Here is a 14997-nt window from a genome sequence, read left to right as displayed (position 1 = left end):
CCCTAGTTGCAGCGAGCAGGAGCTACTCTCTAGCTGCGGTGGGCGGACTTCTCATTGCAGTGGCTTCTCTTGTGGAGCACGGGATCTGGGAGCACGGGCTTTGGTAGTCTCAGCTCCTCGGTCCTAGAGCACAGGCTCGGCAGTGGTGGTGTATTGGTTTACTTGCTCTGGGGCATGTGGGATCTTATTGGACCAGGGACTGAAACCTGTGTCTTCTGCATGGGCAGGCGGATTCTTTACCACTGAGCCACCGGGGGAGCCCAGATTTCTTATTGTTGGCACAAAATCAAAACAAACAAATCTATCCAACAGGGAACTCCGGGTTTAATGACCCAAGTCTAGGAGGGGCAGAGCATCATTCAGAAAGCCCCATCTCTGTCTGCACACCTTTCCCAAACGCTGATGGCAGAAGAGGCCATGCCCAGCTGTTTCCCACTTACCTCCCTTCTTTGGGGGTTTTGGGCAGGCGGGTGACTGAAAGTCCCAGAACTAGACGGAGCAAAATCAACCTTCAAGCCTGCCTCCTACCAAGGCCACTCTATAGGCTGCTTTGGTTGCAGTTTAGACAGCGTGCTCGAGCTGCTGCCCCCTGCTTCAGCAAATCTAACGTGTGGTTCCTCTGCTTCTTCCTGTGATGCTGCTAGAACATTGTAGAACAGTCACACTATTTTAAAATGTATGCTGCTTGTACGATCCCTTCAGCTAGTTTGTACTCATCAATCGGCCTCATAACAAAGGGGTCATTGTATCACTCCATAAAGAAAAAAGCGGTGCGTTCCATATTTGTTGCCCTGTTAAATGCCATTCTGAAACAAAACAACCCATTTCACCTGGGAATTGTTCAAGGAGCAGACTGTAACTAGGGAGTTAGATTTGAGAGAATGTACAATGTCACTTCAGCTCCCCAATTGCCTCTTCCAGCCCTTGATTTTTTCTGAAAACAATGGAGTGCACAGTGAGAGAAGAAGAAATCTAGGAGAATGGGTTGACTCCGAGGTCAAGGGTCTTTCAGAAAGGGATGCCCTTCTTAATAAATAAGATTATTCCTAAAATAGCTTTTCCCTCTGGTGGCCTCTCTCTCCTGCCTGTTACTACCAAGGTCTTAAATAGCGCTGCCATCCTGAGAAGCTCTCAGAGCACCCACCCCTCCACTCGCTCTGCACCCTGACCCCCACCACCTCCTGGAATTGCTCTGTCACCTACTTTTCAGGAATTAAATTCAGGGACATCTCCACCTTCATCCCCCAGATGCAGCCGCAGAAACGGATCACATTGTGTGTCTCGACTCTCCTCTCTCCATCCTGGCACTCTCTCCCTCCAACCCGGGCTGAACGCTCTCAAACTTTTGCAAATGTGTCTCCTCCTTCCCTATTCATGTTGGCCCTGTGGGGATCGAGCCTTCAGGTTATTGGAGCAAATGTCCACATTAGTCCTTTACCAGCTCCCGGTTAGAGTATTGCTGCGTTTGTACCACCTGGGACACCTGTGCCAGACCAGAAGTCATACATTGAAACTAGGATGGCATTGCTGCCCAGCTCAGAAATCTTCCACTTTCTTTGTTCACGGAACACAATAAAAATGACCGAATCTGGACCCCAAGTCCTCCTCGGCCTACACTGCAGCCCCGTCCCCTCACACACCTCATTCCTGGCTGGCTCACCACAGCCCAACAGGGCTCACTTCCCCACCTCCACCCGCTCACGCACACTCTCCTGGTCCCTTCTCTGCTCTCAAGCCCTAGCAGGAATCCAGCCTCTGGCGTGACGCTTATCCTGAACCCCTGCAACTGAATGCAATTACTTCGTTAAAAAAAAAAAGAAAGAGAGAGAGAGAACACTGGAGTGGGCTGCCATTTCCTTCTCCAGGGGAGAGAGAGAATATCCTCCTTAAAATGAGTATTATATGTTTAAATTTTAAATGTAAAATATTTTTTAAAAAGAAGGTACAGCTATAGTTCCACTTGACTACCTGCCCAATCTCGGTCCCTGCTGATGCATTTATTATTATATACACACCTGAAGATGTGTATGTAATACACATTATCTACAGTACAGTTCTGGTGCTCACCAGATGGGGGCTCAGGACCTGCTTCTCCTAGTGAGGGTCACCGCTTCTACTCTTGGCACCATTTGGTTAGAGACCACTCCTCAGAATGTCGGGAGCTCTGGTTTCTCACTTTACTTTGCTCCTATCAAACGTCTTTTAGAAATTCCTAATGATTTCCAGTTGACGGAAGCCATTTCTTTAATGTGCAGTCCTGTTAGGGATGTTTGTAGTTGGTGATATGTCACCTTCTGTGTCTTTTTAGGACAAGAGGGAAAGAACCACAGGGGCTCCCATCTTGATGGTCTGCCCACCTGCTGTTTTAGTTCAGGTTTTTCCTCAAAATACTTGCCTCTCACAATCCCCTTCACCTGGGGAATCTCTGGGTCTTCTGTGATACCTAGCTGGAGAGCCCAGCAGGAGCGCAATAAGTATACAAGGTTTCAGTAAATGGTAGGAATGTTTTTGTTTTTTTTCCTCACCCGCATGACTCAATACTATCAGTGTGCTGCGAGGAAGCTCTGATGGCTGTCAGGGACTCATGTTAACATGATGCATTCTTAGAAGCTATTCCCTGGGAAGCCCCTTTTATTTATTTATTTATTTTAAAAAATTTTTTTTAGTTTTTTATTTTTAAAATTTTAAAATCTTTAATTCTTACATGCATTCCCAAACATGAACCCCCCTCCCACCGCCCTCCCCATAACATCTCTCTGGGTCATCCCCATGCACCAGCCCCAAGCAAGGGAAGCCCCTTTTAAAAAGCAGTTTAAAAACTTAAGTATAAAGGATCAAAAACTGTGAAAATAGTCAAATCCAATCAACAGGGAGAAGATAAACCACTTTTAAGGGAATGAATTTGAGAGAATATATCAGTAATAAAGTATTTTAATTATGGGCTTCCCTGGTGGCTGGGGTGGTAAAGAACCTGCCTGCAATGTGGGAGACCCAGGTTTGATCCCTGTGTTGGGATGATCCCCTGGAGAATGGAATAGCTCCCCTTTCCAGTATTCTTGCCTGGGGGATTCCAGGACAGAGGAGGCTGGCGGGCTACAGTCCATGGGGGTCACAAAGAGTTGGAGGTGACTAACGCTTCACATTCTAATTATATTTAGGGAAACAATACATTTATGCAATCAGTGTGTTTAATGGCTTAAGGTAAAAGTAAAGAGAAGGTATAGAAAAGTTATAGGGTTTAAGTGTTATTATGCAAAGTTGTAATAGCATGTGAATTGAGAAATCAGGAACTGCTTGTCACTCACTGAGCCCCTGGTGGAAGTTGAAGCAGGATGGACCCGGCTCGTCATTCTCATGCTTTCACAGTTGATGCTCTCCCCTTAGCCAGCTCCTCTTAATTCTGATATAAAGTTGGTTTCAATGTTTATGAGAAAGGCCAAAATAAATATCCCTGTAGGCAAGATTTCTGGAAATTAAGGGGAAAAAAGAGAAGGCTCCATAGCTTCCTTTCCTTAAAGCAATGCCCATCTTACAAGCCTTTACCACCTTCTTCCCAGTTCTCCTTCCAGAAGGATCTTGATGTGTGTTTTAAGCATGCTTCACATCCCTAAGCCAGCACCTCACTGATCAGGCCTCAGTCTGACTTGCAAGCAGCTTCCAACCATCACAAAGGCAGCAGGCTCTGGAGGAAACCAAAGCTCCCGTGTGAGTCACTGAGCAGCCTCAAGCAACTTTTGTGACAGATGTACCAGAAGCCTTCAGGAAATCTCATCTCCCTTGGCACTCTCTGTAGTTTAAGGTGTTGAGTCAAAATGTGCTGATTTACACACTGGGCATTGGAAGCATGTAAAGTAGAAAGGTTGCTACATAGGGTGTCAGCCCAGGACCCAGTTGGCTCGCAGCAGCTTTCTGACCATAGACAAGGCAGCTACGCCCGGCCTCAGGTCCTCCATCTATAGAATGACAGGCTGAATTCATGAAATCAGAGCAGTATAAACAAGGCTCTGGCCAAATGCCTCATAGTCATTGTAACCATTCATTGGCAGCACAATCCTACATGGTGTGTATATTGTCTCCATTTTATAGAGCATTTCTTTTGGGTTTTTAAAAATATTTAAAAAAATGTTATCAAGGGGCTTCCCTGGTGGTCCATTGATTAAGATTCCACACTTTCAATGCAGAGGGCATGGGTTTGATCCCTGGTCAGGGAACTAGATCCCACATGCTGCACAACATGGCCAAAAAAAAAAAAAATTATTGAAATCTAGTTGACTACAGAGCATTTCTAACATCCCCACTCATTCTAATATTTTTAGACTCTATATAATTAAGTTTCATATCCATTTGGTTCTTTTTTTTTCTACAAAGTGACTTGCATTTATTTTTTAAAGGGTTTATTATAGGCATTTCTAAAATGAAGAGAAGTAATTACCCAATGGACTCAGGAAATGAGATTGCTAATTTGGATGCTAAAAAATGGTTTATGATTACACTGATGAACTGTTTATTCTTCCCGAATTCACCAGTAATTCATTTCTTTTTTTTTTTCTCCAGCTCAAGAGACTTGATTCATCTGCACCCTCCACAGACTATGCATTTCAGATGTATAATTATGCTGACTTAAGCAAATACATCCAGTAGACATGTACAGACATGAGAGCTGGACCATAAAGAAGGTTGAGCACTGAATAACTGATGCCTTTGAATTGTGGTGCTGGAGAAGACTCTTGAGAGTCCCTTGGACAGCAAGGTGATCAAACCAGTCAATCCTAGAGGAAATCACCTGAATATTCATTAAAAGGACTGATGTTGAAGCTGAAGCTCTAATACTTTGGCCATCTGATGCAAAGAGCTGATTCATTTGAAAAGACCCTGATGCTGGGAAAGATGGAAGGCAAAAAGAGAATGGGACAGCAGAGGAGGAGATAGTTAGATAGCGTCACCAACTCGATGGACATGAATCTGAGCAAACTCTGAGAGACAGTGAAAGATAGGGGAGCCTGGTGTCCTGCAGTCCATGGTCACAAAGAGTTGGATACGACTGAGCAACTTGATAACAACAATTGCAAATACACCTTGGGATCATTTCAGACAGAGGAGTGGGGCAGCAATGAGGTCCAAGCAAGAGGTTACAGGACTGGGCTTCTCCCGACCTGTGGCTTCCCACTCTGCACAGGCCTTTATGTTGGCCTCTCCCACAATCGTGAAAGGCTGTCTCATGTCTGAGTCAAGTGACTGACTGGGGTCTTTAACTGGGGGTTGGGCCAATTAAATGGCTGGACCACTTATCCTCTGGCATTTTCAGCAGGTGCAAAGTGGGAAATAAGCTGTCAAGTCTGAATTAAATGAGAAAAGCCCTGGAGATGAGGCCAATATTGCTCAACTTTTAAAAGGCACTTATTTTGAAGCACCTGCAATTTGTAATAATTTGAATAAATTATTCAAATAATTCAAATAATAATTTCAGGCTGTTCTCCAGCTCAAGTCCAGCAGGAATCCTGTGGACTATGAGGCCACTTGGGAGCTGACAGAGATGCTAAAAATTTATTCTTGGGAAGGTCATAGCCAGAAAAACCTTCTAGGCATCTCTGGCTGGGATTCTTCCTAAAATTCCAGGGAAGTCCATGACCATCTGGCTTCTGAGATGAAGAACTCACAACTGTGTCTAAAGGACACCAGGACAGCAAAGAAAACTTGCGAGGTCTGGTCAGCAAACCCATTTGTTTGAATTTTTTGACGCCAACCAGTACTTCATTTTCCCAGAGTAGCCCTGGTCTGGTGAGGGATCAACTTCCAGCCCCGTTCTGCCACTTACTAACAGTGAGATTTGGGGACAGCTAACCCCCCATCTCTCTGGCTTCAATTTCTAGACCCATAAAACCAGTGCTGGACAGGTTGAAATTCTTTCAGCCGTAGCAAAACTGACTCTATAAAATATACCGTTTGTTTTGTTGTCATGGAGACAGACTGGAGCTCGGTTAACCCCATCAGCTCCCCCCGCAGGACTTACTTGAGGTGGGTCCTATCTTAGGAAGCTCGGGGCAGGAAATCTGTGTGGCCCAGAAGCCTACAGCCTGCAAACATCAGGGCAGCTTTGCCTTGGGGTGGTTTGTCCTCTGAGCATACACTCTTCTAAAAGGAGAGACGTGGATTCAGTAAATGTGGGTGAGAGATGAGTGCCCATGTTCTAAACACTGAATGGACTGAGGGCTCAGGGGTCAAGCTGGCCGACAAGAGCTGGTTTGAAACCAGCATTCTGATAAAGGGGTGTGTGAACATTTTTCCAGGGGGCTATTCAGGCATTGACAGTCTTGAAATTAAATTTCAGATGCTGGAGTTAATTTGTATTTTTCCTGCCTAAGGCTATATAGCTCACATTTCTCAGCTTTTCTTTTCTTCTGACTGTGCTGGGTCTCACTTGCTTCACAAGGGCTTTTCGCTAGTTCCAGGAGCTGGGGCTACTCTCTAGATGCAGTGTGCAGGCTTCTCCCTGCTGTGGCTTCCTTGTTACAGAGCACATGGGCTCTAGAGCTCTTTTTTGACCATAGTCATCAGTGGCTCAGATGGTAAAGAATCTCCCTGCAATGCAGGAGACCAGGGTTAGATCCCTGGGTCAAGACAATTCCCTGAAGAAGGAAATGGCAACCCACTCCAGTATTCTTGCCTGGAGAATCCCAAGGACAGAGGAGCCTGGTGGGCTATAGTCCATGGGGTCCCAAAGAGTTGGACACAACTAACACACACACACACACATACACACACACACACACACACACACACACATCTTTCTCCCACTTTAAAACACAAAAACAAAAAAGACCGAATGTCCCTCACCCATCCTGAAGCTCATGAGGGTGAAAACTTTGCGGGCACCACACACAGAGATGGTTCTAGAACATACCTCTTCTCTGATAGGAGAAGAATGGAAATGCCCTTAGAAAACACTGGAGCTGGAGGCCCTGACTTCACCCAGGTGACAAGGTTCAATGGAGGCTATTTATGCCCCCATAAGAATCGGGATTCAAAAGCAAGATGATCATCACAGGGACACAGGGAAACTTATTTGAGCTCAAAAGTGAAGTCAGCGAACTTCCCCAGCCGTCCAGTGGTTAAGACTCTGAGCTCCCAATGCAGGGGGCCCAGGTTCCCTCCCTCGTCAGGCAACTAAGATCTGGTATGCTGCAACTAAGACCTGGGACAGCCAAATAAATAAATATTTTAAAAATTCTTAAAAATAAAGTGTCCTTATCTTAATGTGGAAGACAGTTAGAAAAAAAAAAAACTAAAAAAAAGAAGTCAGAGTTGTTCTGATAATAGTCAGATGTATCTAATTGGTCTGAGGAGGCTCTTCCTCGAGGCTGGGTGCTGGATGCTGATCACAAGGAGCTATATCTGGGAACAAAAATTTTCACAAACATACATTAAAGCACAGGATAAAATGATAGCCTCCACTGTAAAACACCGTATTTGCAAAGGTGTGTTTAAATGAATAATCATGACAAACACAGAGACGAGCCATGAACACCGTTGGGGACTCTCAGATGGCGTCAGCTCCCCGCCTCGCAGGCCCACCGCCGCTCCTTTCCTCACCTCCGCCAGCGCCCAGGCCCATCCCCGCTGCGTCCTCATCTGGTCATACCTGAGGGCGCTACCTCCACGTGGAGTCCATTGGCAAAGCCTTTGGCTGGGGGCTGAGGCTTCCAGAAACGACCCACATGTGTCCAAATCGGGGGAGGGAGGGGGTCATTGAGCTCGGCCTGTGCCCCAGCCAGGGGGCGACTCAGACAGCTTTCAGGTTAAACTTCCCCAAAAGTTGTAAGCCTGTTTCTCCTAAGATTTTCTGGGCTTCAAGCTGAAAGAGAGTTGGCAGGAATCCAAAATTGGAGGCTGAAAACTCCTAGCAATTGGGATAATCGGGAAAAACAGATCAATATGCTTAATGCTTTTTCTTTTTTAAAATAGAATTATTTGATGCGGAATGCTTATAAAAGCCTTCATTGAATGTGTTACAATATTGTTCCTGTTTTATGGGTTTTTGTTTTTTGTTTTTTTGGCTGTGAGGCGAATCTTAGCTCACACGCCAGGGATCAAACTGGCACCTTGCACTGGAAGGCGAAGTCTTAACCACTGGACCTCTAGGGAAGTCTTTCGTGTTGCTTTTATCTTCATTTAGTTTTTATCTTGTTAATCAATTTTCTTTCACACAGATGGCTCCTGGTTTAAATATCTTCATCCAAGTCACCTAGTTAGTGATTTTTTACTCCTTAGAAGCCAGGTCTTCTCCTGGGAAATTACCAGTGTCAGAGCCCCTGGGGATGGGTCGTATGAAAGAGACACATACTCTTATGATATTAAAATCTAAGAGGTGAAATGCTGCTCTCAGGCCTGCTGCAGACCTTTGCACATGTGATTCCTCTATCTGGAATGGCCTCCTCCACCCCAATCTTCTGGTTAATTCCATCTTATCTGGAAGAATCCACAGGACAGGTCAGGCTCCTATTACTTGCTCTGCTAGCAGCCTTGCTTTTTCCTAGCACCAAGCAGTGGGTACATGCAAAGTCTCTCAGTCATGTCCAGCTCTTTGCAACCCTATGGACTTCAGCCCTCCAGGCTCCTCTGTCCATGGGATTCTCCAGGCAAGAATATTAGACTGGGTTGCCCTGCCCTCCTCCCAGGGGATCTTCCTGATGCAGGGATCGAACTGGTGTCTCGTATGTCACCAGCACTGGCAGGTGGTTTTTTTTGTTTTTTTTTTTTTTTTTTTTTACCAATAGCACCAAGTAGAAACATAATTCAATAAGTAACTGGATGTTTATTTCCAGGATCTCTCTTTGAAATGTAAATTCCAGGAAGACAGAGAACACTGTATCTCAAGCATGTGATACTACCCTGCACATTATAGATACTCAGGAAGTCTTTACAGCATAAATGCAACTTATTTCCTCTCACCTCACCTTTTGCAATAGTTTCAAAATTCTATTCCCCCTTTCAGGCCAAGGTTAAAGCCTGTTGACAATGATCCAACATGTAAATTCATCACTCATTCTTCTCTGTTCCCACAGCATACTGCTATGCATAAGACATAATAGTATCTGACTGAACCATAGGAAATTTTGTGGTTTTTAATAGACCAGAGTAAGCGGTTGAATGTCCACAATTTTCATGCGATTCACACTAACAGTTCATGCTTTCATCTCTCTTGCTAATACATGAGTTCCTTGAAAACAAGACCAGCATTTGTTCATCTCCAGTATCTGACATTTCTAGCAAAGGGCCTAGTACACAACAGATGCTTAATCAATGTTGTTTATAAGAACGCCTGAGTGGCTGACAAATCTCTCCTCGGGCTCCATGTGGATTTCCAAGACCTTTACCCAACAGACTCTTCCAAATTTGGGGGCACTCCCTGATGACAAAATGTCTTTATGGACTAATTTTATTTTATTTTTTTTACTGTTTCCAATTGGACACCTTCCTTCAGAGTCAAGGAATTCAGTCCCAGCTTACAGAAACCACAAGCCATGGAAAGCTGAGGTTATTGTTTGTTGAGAGAAATAACATCAAGATGGATGAGGTCAGTCTAATGGCTCAGGTTATCCCTGCCAAGGGGATTGTGAAGTTCTGTGAAACACTCCACCTTCCTCCACACACCCAGACAGCCAGACCCCTCTAGCGTCCATCTGTCCCCTCCCTGGACAGCTTATCAGAGAGAAGCTGGAATAACCACACAGTTCATTTCGCACTGCTGGATTGGTCTTGCCCACCTACCTATGGTGACGAGAGATGCCTCCACACCTGTCACTGGCATGCCTCACCACAAGCAGCTGGAAACCACAGCAGAAATGGCAGGTGTCCCTCAACTAGCCCCACCGCTTTAGCTCTTCAAGAACTTAGAGCTGGTTCTCTGGCAGCTAAACCTGCCTTAAGGCACTTCACACATTAACCACTCATGATTGCTCCAAAGCACCAAGAACCTATTTCCATCAGCCTCAACCTTAGGTGTTTTTTTTTTTTTTTTTTTTGCAGTGTGGCATGCACAATCTTCTCCAATATTTGTGCCTGGAAAACCCCATGGACAGAGGAGCCTGGTGGGCTATAGTCTATAGGGTCACAAAGAGTTGGACCCAAATGAAGCAGCTGAACACACACACACAAATACACAATCTTAGTTCCAAGACAAAGGATCAAACCCACGCCCCTTGCATGGAAGCATGGAGTCTTAACCACTGGACTGCCAGGAGAGTCCTGGGAAAATCTGTTTTTAAAGCTTAGAAAAAAAATCACATGAACTTGCAGATAGATGAGAACTCATCACGAACAGAGAACTGAAATCATCGTTTCTCTGTCACTCCTTAAGTCTGAGAGGAAATAGAGTTCATAACAACTCAACCAGAAGTAAGAAGAATGGCAGTCTGACCGATTCCCTAGGAACTAGAGGGGCTAAAGGCATGTAAATCCAACCCCTGACTTTATAGCTGAGGCTGTTAAGAGGCATGAAAATGAAAACTCACCTAAAGTCACAGGGATGTTATCCCGAGAGCCATCTCATCACTTTGACTCCTGTGCAGTTAGGTTGAGCTGAGATGTTTGAAGAGGTCCCATTTGCCTTATTAATGAACTGAGGCAAACCCGTGTATTCATCTGCTGGGGCTAACATGGTAAAAATACCATGAATAGGGGGCGTAGACAGCAGATTTATGGTCTCACAGTTCTGAGGATGGAAGTCCTAGCTGGAGGAACTGACTGCCTGGGTTCCTGGTGAGAGCTCTCCTCCTGGCCTGCAGATGGCACCCTCTTGCTGAGTCCTTACCTGGAGGAGAGACAGGGAGCTCTGATGTCTCTCCTTGTAAGGGCGCTAACCTGGGCACAGGGCCCCATCCTCACCTAATCACCTCACCTTGAAAGGCCCCACCTCTAAAGACCATCACACGGGGAGTCAGAGCCTCAGAACATGGATTTTGGAGGGGACAAACACATCCTGTCTTCAGTCCATGACTCAGAATATATCTCTTGATGTCTTTAGGAAAAAAGCATATTCATGATTTTAAGTAAAGAATTACCTTTTGGGGAGCCATACAATCACATTTCTAATTAGTAAGTTAAATACATTTATAGGGACTTATGAGGTAGTCCAGTGGTTAAGAATTCACCTTCCACTGCAGGAGGCTGGGTTCAATCCCTGGTCAGGGAACTAAGATCTTACATGCTTTTTTGCCAGAAAATCAAAAATAAAGGAAAAAAGAAAAATCCATAAAACAGAAGCAATGTTGTAACAAATTCAATAAAGACTGTAAAAATGGCCCACAATGGGGAAAAAAGCTTTAAAATAAACAAGTAAATACACTTATAACTGATCAGTTCAGTTCAGTTGCTCAGTTGTTTCTGTCTCTTTGCCACCCCATGAACTGCAACACGCCAGACCTCCCTGTCTATCACCAATTCCCGGATTCACTCAGACTCACATCCATCAAGTCAGTGATGCCATCCAGCCATCTCATCCTCTGTCATCCCCTTCTCCTCCTGCCCCCAATCCCTCCCAGCATCAGGGTCTTTTCCAATGAGTCAACTCTTCGCATGAGGTGGCCAAAGTACTGGAGTTTCAGCTTCAGCATCATTCCTTCCAAAAAACACCCAGGACTGATATCCTTTAGAATAGACTGGTTGGATCTCCTTGCAGTCCAAGGGACTCTCAAGAGTCTTCTCCAACACCACAGTTCAAAAGCATCAATTCTTCAGCACTCAGCTTTCTTCACAGTCCAACTCTCACATCCATACATGACTACTGGAAAAACCATGGCCTTGACTAGATGGACCTTTGTTGGCAAAGTTATGTCTCTGCTTTTGAATATGCTATCTAGGTTGGTCATAACTTTCTTTCCAAGGAGTAAGCATCTTTTAATTTCATGGCTGCAGTCACCATCTGCAGTGATTTTGGAGCCCAAAAAAACAAAGTCTGACACTGTTTCCACTGTTTCCCCATCTATTTCCCATGAAGTGATGGGACCAGATGCCATGATCTTCGTTTTCTGAATGTTGAGCTTTAAGCCAACTTTTTCACTCTCCTCTTTCACTTTCATCAAGAGGCTTTTTAGTTCCTCTTCACTTTCTGCCATAAGGGTGGTGTCATCTGCATATCTGAGGTTATTGATATTTCTCCTGGCAATCTTGATTCTAGCTTGTGCTTCTTCCAGCCCAGCATTTCTCATGATGTACTCTGCATAGAAGTTAAATAAGCAGCGTGACAATATACAGCCTTGACGTACTCCTTTTCCTATTTGGAAACAGTCTGTTTTTCCATGTCCAGTTCTAACTGTTGCTTCCTGATCTGCATATAGGTTTCTCAAGAGGCAGGTCAGGTGCTTCTGCTTCTGTTAGGTCCATACCATTTCTGTCCTTTATCAAGTCCATCTTTACATAAATCGTTCCCTTGGTATCTCTAATTTTCTTGAAGAGATCTCTAGTCTTTCCTATTCTTTTGTTTTCCTCTATTTCTTTGCATTGATCACTGAGGAAGGCGTTTTTTTTTTTTAATTTCTTCTTGTTATTCTTTGGAACTCTGCATTCAGATGCTTATATCTTTCCTTTATAATTGATAAGAGTCATAAAATACTGTATTTGAGATATTCGCTCTGTGCTGTCCCAATGTGAGTAATTTCTCCCTAGGCCTTTGGAATTACCCATTGTGAGCAAGCATCTGTACTCTGAGTAGTCATCATGCTATGAGCTCAATGTCCACAAAGTTTTCCTTCTAAGGTATCATTCAACATTTCCAAGGAAATTCCAAAACAATTTGACGGAATTCCCCATTCTGTCCTTTCTCACTTTTTTCCATCACCTTCCAGTGTTAGAGGTCATTCCTGACTCCTGTATACTCCTGTATACTCCTGTATACCCTGTATACCCTGTATACCTGAATTTCCTCAACTGTCCTTCAGACATGGATGCTGAAGAAGACGAATTACTTGGTAGGAGCATGAGAGGTGGAGCCTTACAACCAAGCACCCAGCCCCCATCAGCTGCATCCATCAAGGCCTTGGGCCTCTAGATGGTTTATCTGTCTGCTATCCCCAGTTCTACCAGAAGTGTGCTTTTTTTTATGTTTAAATTATCATTTAAAGTCCTTGAGGATAAGGACCTGGCCTGTCCCTCCCTTCCTTCCTCACTCTCTCCTTCCTTCCCACTTTCTTTCCTTCATCCTTCCTTCCCTTTCTCCCCCTTCCCTCCCTCTCTTCCTTTCCTTCTTCCTTCCCTCCTTCCTTCTCCCCTCCCTTCCATCAATCCCTTTCTTGTCCCCATTCTTTTATCCTTCCTTTCATCATGATCCATTTTTGCTGAGTCTCATCTTATCTGGCGGATGGAAAGCAACTCTTGATTTGAGGCATGGACCTGATGGATGAAGGCTTGACCCCTGAGCTTGACATGCACACCAGGCTGAGCTTCTGCCTCCAGCTCATGTTTGCCTCTGCCTCCTTCTGTGCTTCCCCTTATACTGGGACCCATATGAGAACAGCTGTGGAGTCAAGAGTCCATGCTCAACAGCTATGGATGAACATTTCTGGCGTGTTATTTCACCTCTCTAATCTCACTTTTCTCATGTATAAAATGGAAGTAATAACACCACTGATACCTTAAAAGAAATGACATATGGGGTCTCAGGGCACTGCCTGGCACATATTAAGAATTCTGTAAATATTAGCGATTATCATCTCACTAACAGTGAGTACCAGGAAGGTATGGTCTACAACTGCTTTGTTCTCTTTGTTGTTTGGGGGGGGGCATCTACGGCTTTATGGGGGTATAATTGACATACAATAAGTGGCACATATTTAAATTTTACAGTGTGATGATTTTTGATGTGTGTGAAACCACAGCCACAATCACTATAATGAACACATCTCTCACTTCCAAAGTTTGCTCTTCTTCCTATAGATCCTCCATCCCTACTCCCATCTCTGGGCAACCACTGAACAACTTTCAGACCTATAGATACATCTCCATTTCCCAGAACTTTATGTAAAAGTCACGCAGCATATTATTTGAGGTTTATCATGTTGTGATTACTGGTATTTCTTCCTTCCTGTTGCTAAGTATGACTCCACTATATGGATGTGAAGTGAAGTGAAGTGAAAGTCGTTCAGTCGTGTTCAACTCTTTGTGACCCCATGGACTATACAGTCCGTGGAATTCTCCAGGCCAGAATACTGGAGTGGGTAGCCATTCCCTTCTCCAAGGGATCTTTCCAACCCAGGGATTGAACCCAAGTCTCCCTCATTGTGGGTGGATTCTTCACTAACTGAGCTAGCAGGGAAGCCTATATGGATATACCACAGTTTATCAACTCATCTGTTAATGAACATTTTGAGATGTTTCTGTTTTGGAGCTATTAGAAATAAAGATGCTCCATAACAGCTGCATCAATTTACATTCCCACCATCAGTGTAAGAGGGTTCCATTTCCAGCACTTATTGTTTGTAAATTTTTTGATGACCATTCTAACTGGTGTGAGGTAATACATGCATGTGTGGTCAATCACTCAGTCATGTCTGATTCTTAGCAACCGATGGACTGTAGCCTACCAGGCTCCTCTATAGGATTTCCCTGATAAGAATACTGGAGTGGGCTGCCATTTCCTCCCCCAGAGGATCTCTCGACCAGGGACCAAACCCGCATCTCCTGCAGTGCAGTCAGATTTTACTGCTGAGCCACCTGGGAAGCCCCCTCATTGTGGTTTTGATTGGCATCTCTCTAGTAATTTGTGATGTTGAGCATCTTTTCATGTGTTTGCTGGCCTTTTGTATGTCTTCTTTGGAGAAATGTCTGTTTAGGTCTTCCACTCTTTTCTGATTTTGTTGTTTGTTTGCTTGTTTTGATATTGATGTACATGAGCTATTTGTATATTTTGGAGATGAATCCCTTGTCAGTTGTTTCATTTGCAAATATTTTCTCCCATACTGAGGTAGATTGTCTTTTTAATGGTTTCCTTTGCTGTACAAAAGC

This window comes from Ovis aries, chromosome 21 (genome assembly GCF_016772045.2).
Source record: "Ovis aries strain OAR_USU_Benz2616 breed Rambouillet chromosome 21, ARS-UI_Ramb_v3.0, whole genome shotgun sequence".
NCBI classification, from domain to species: Eukaryota; Metazoa; Chordata; class Mammalia; order Artiodactyla; family Bovidae; genus Ovis; species Ovis aries.
This window is presented reverse-complemented; position numbering follows the sequence as displayed.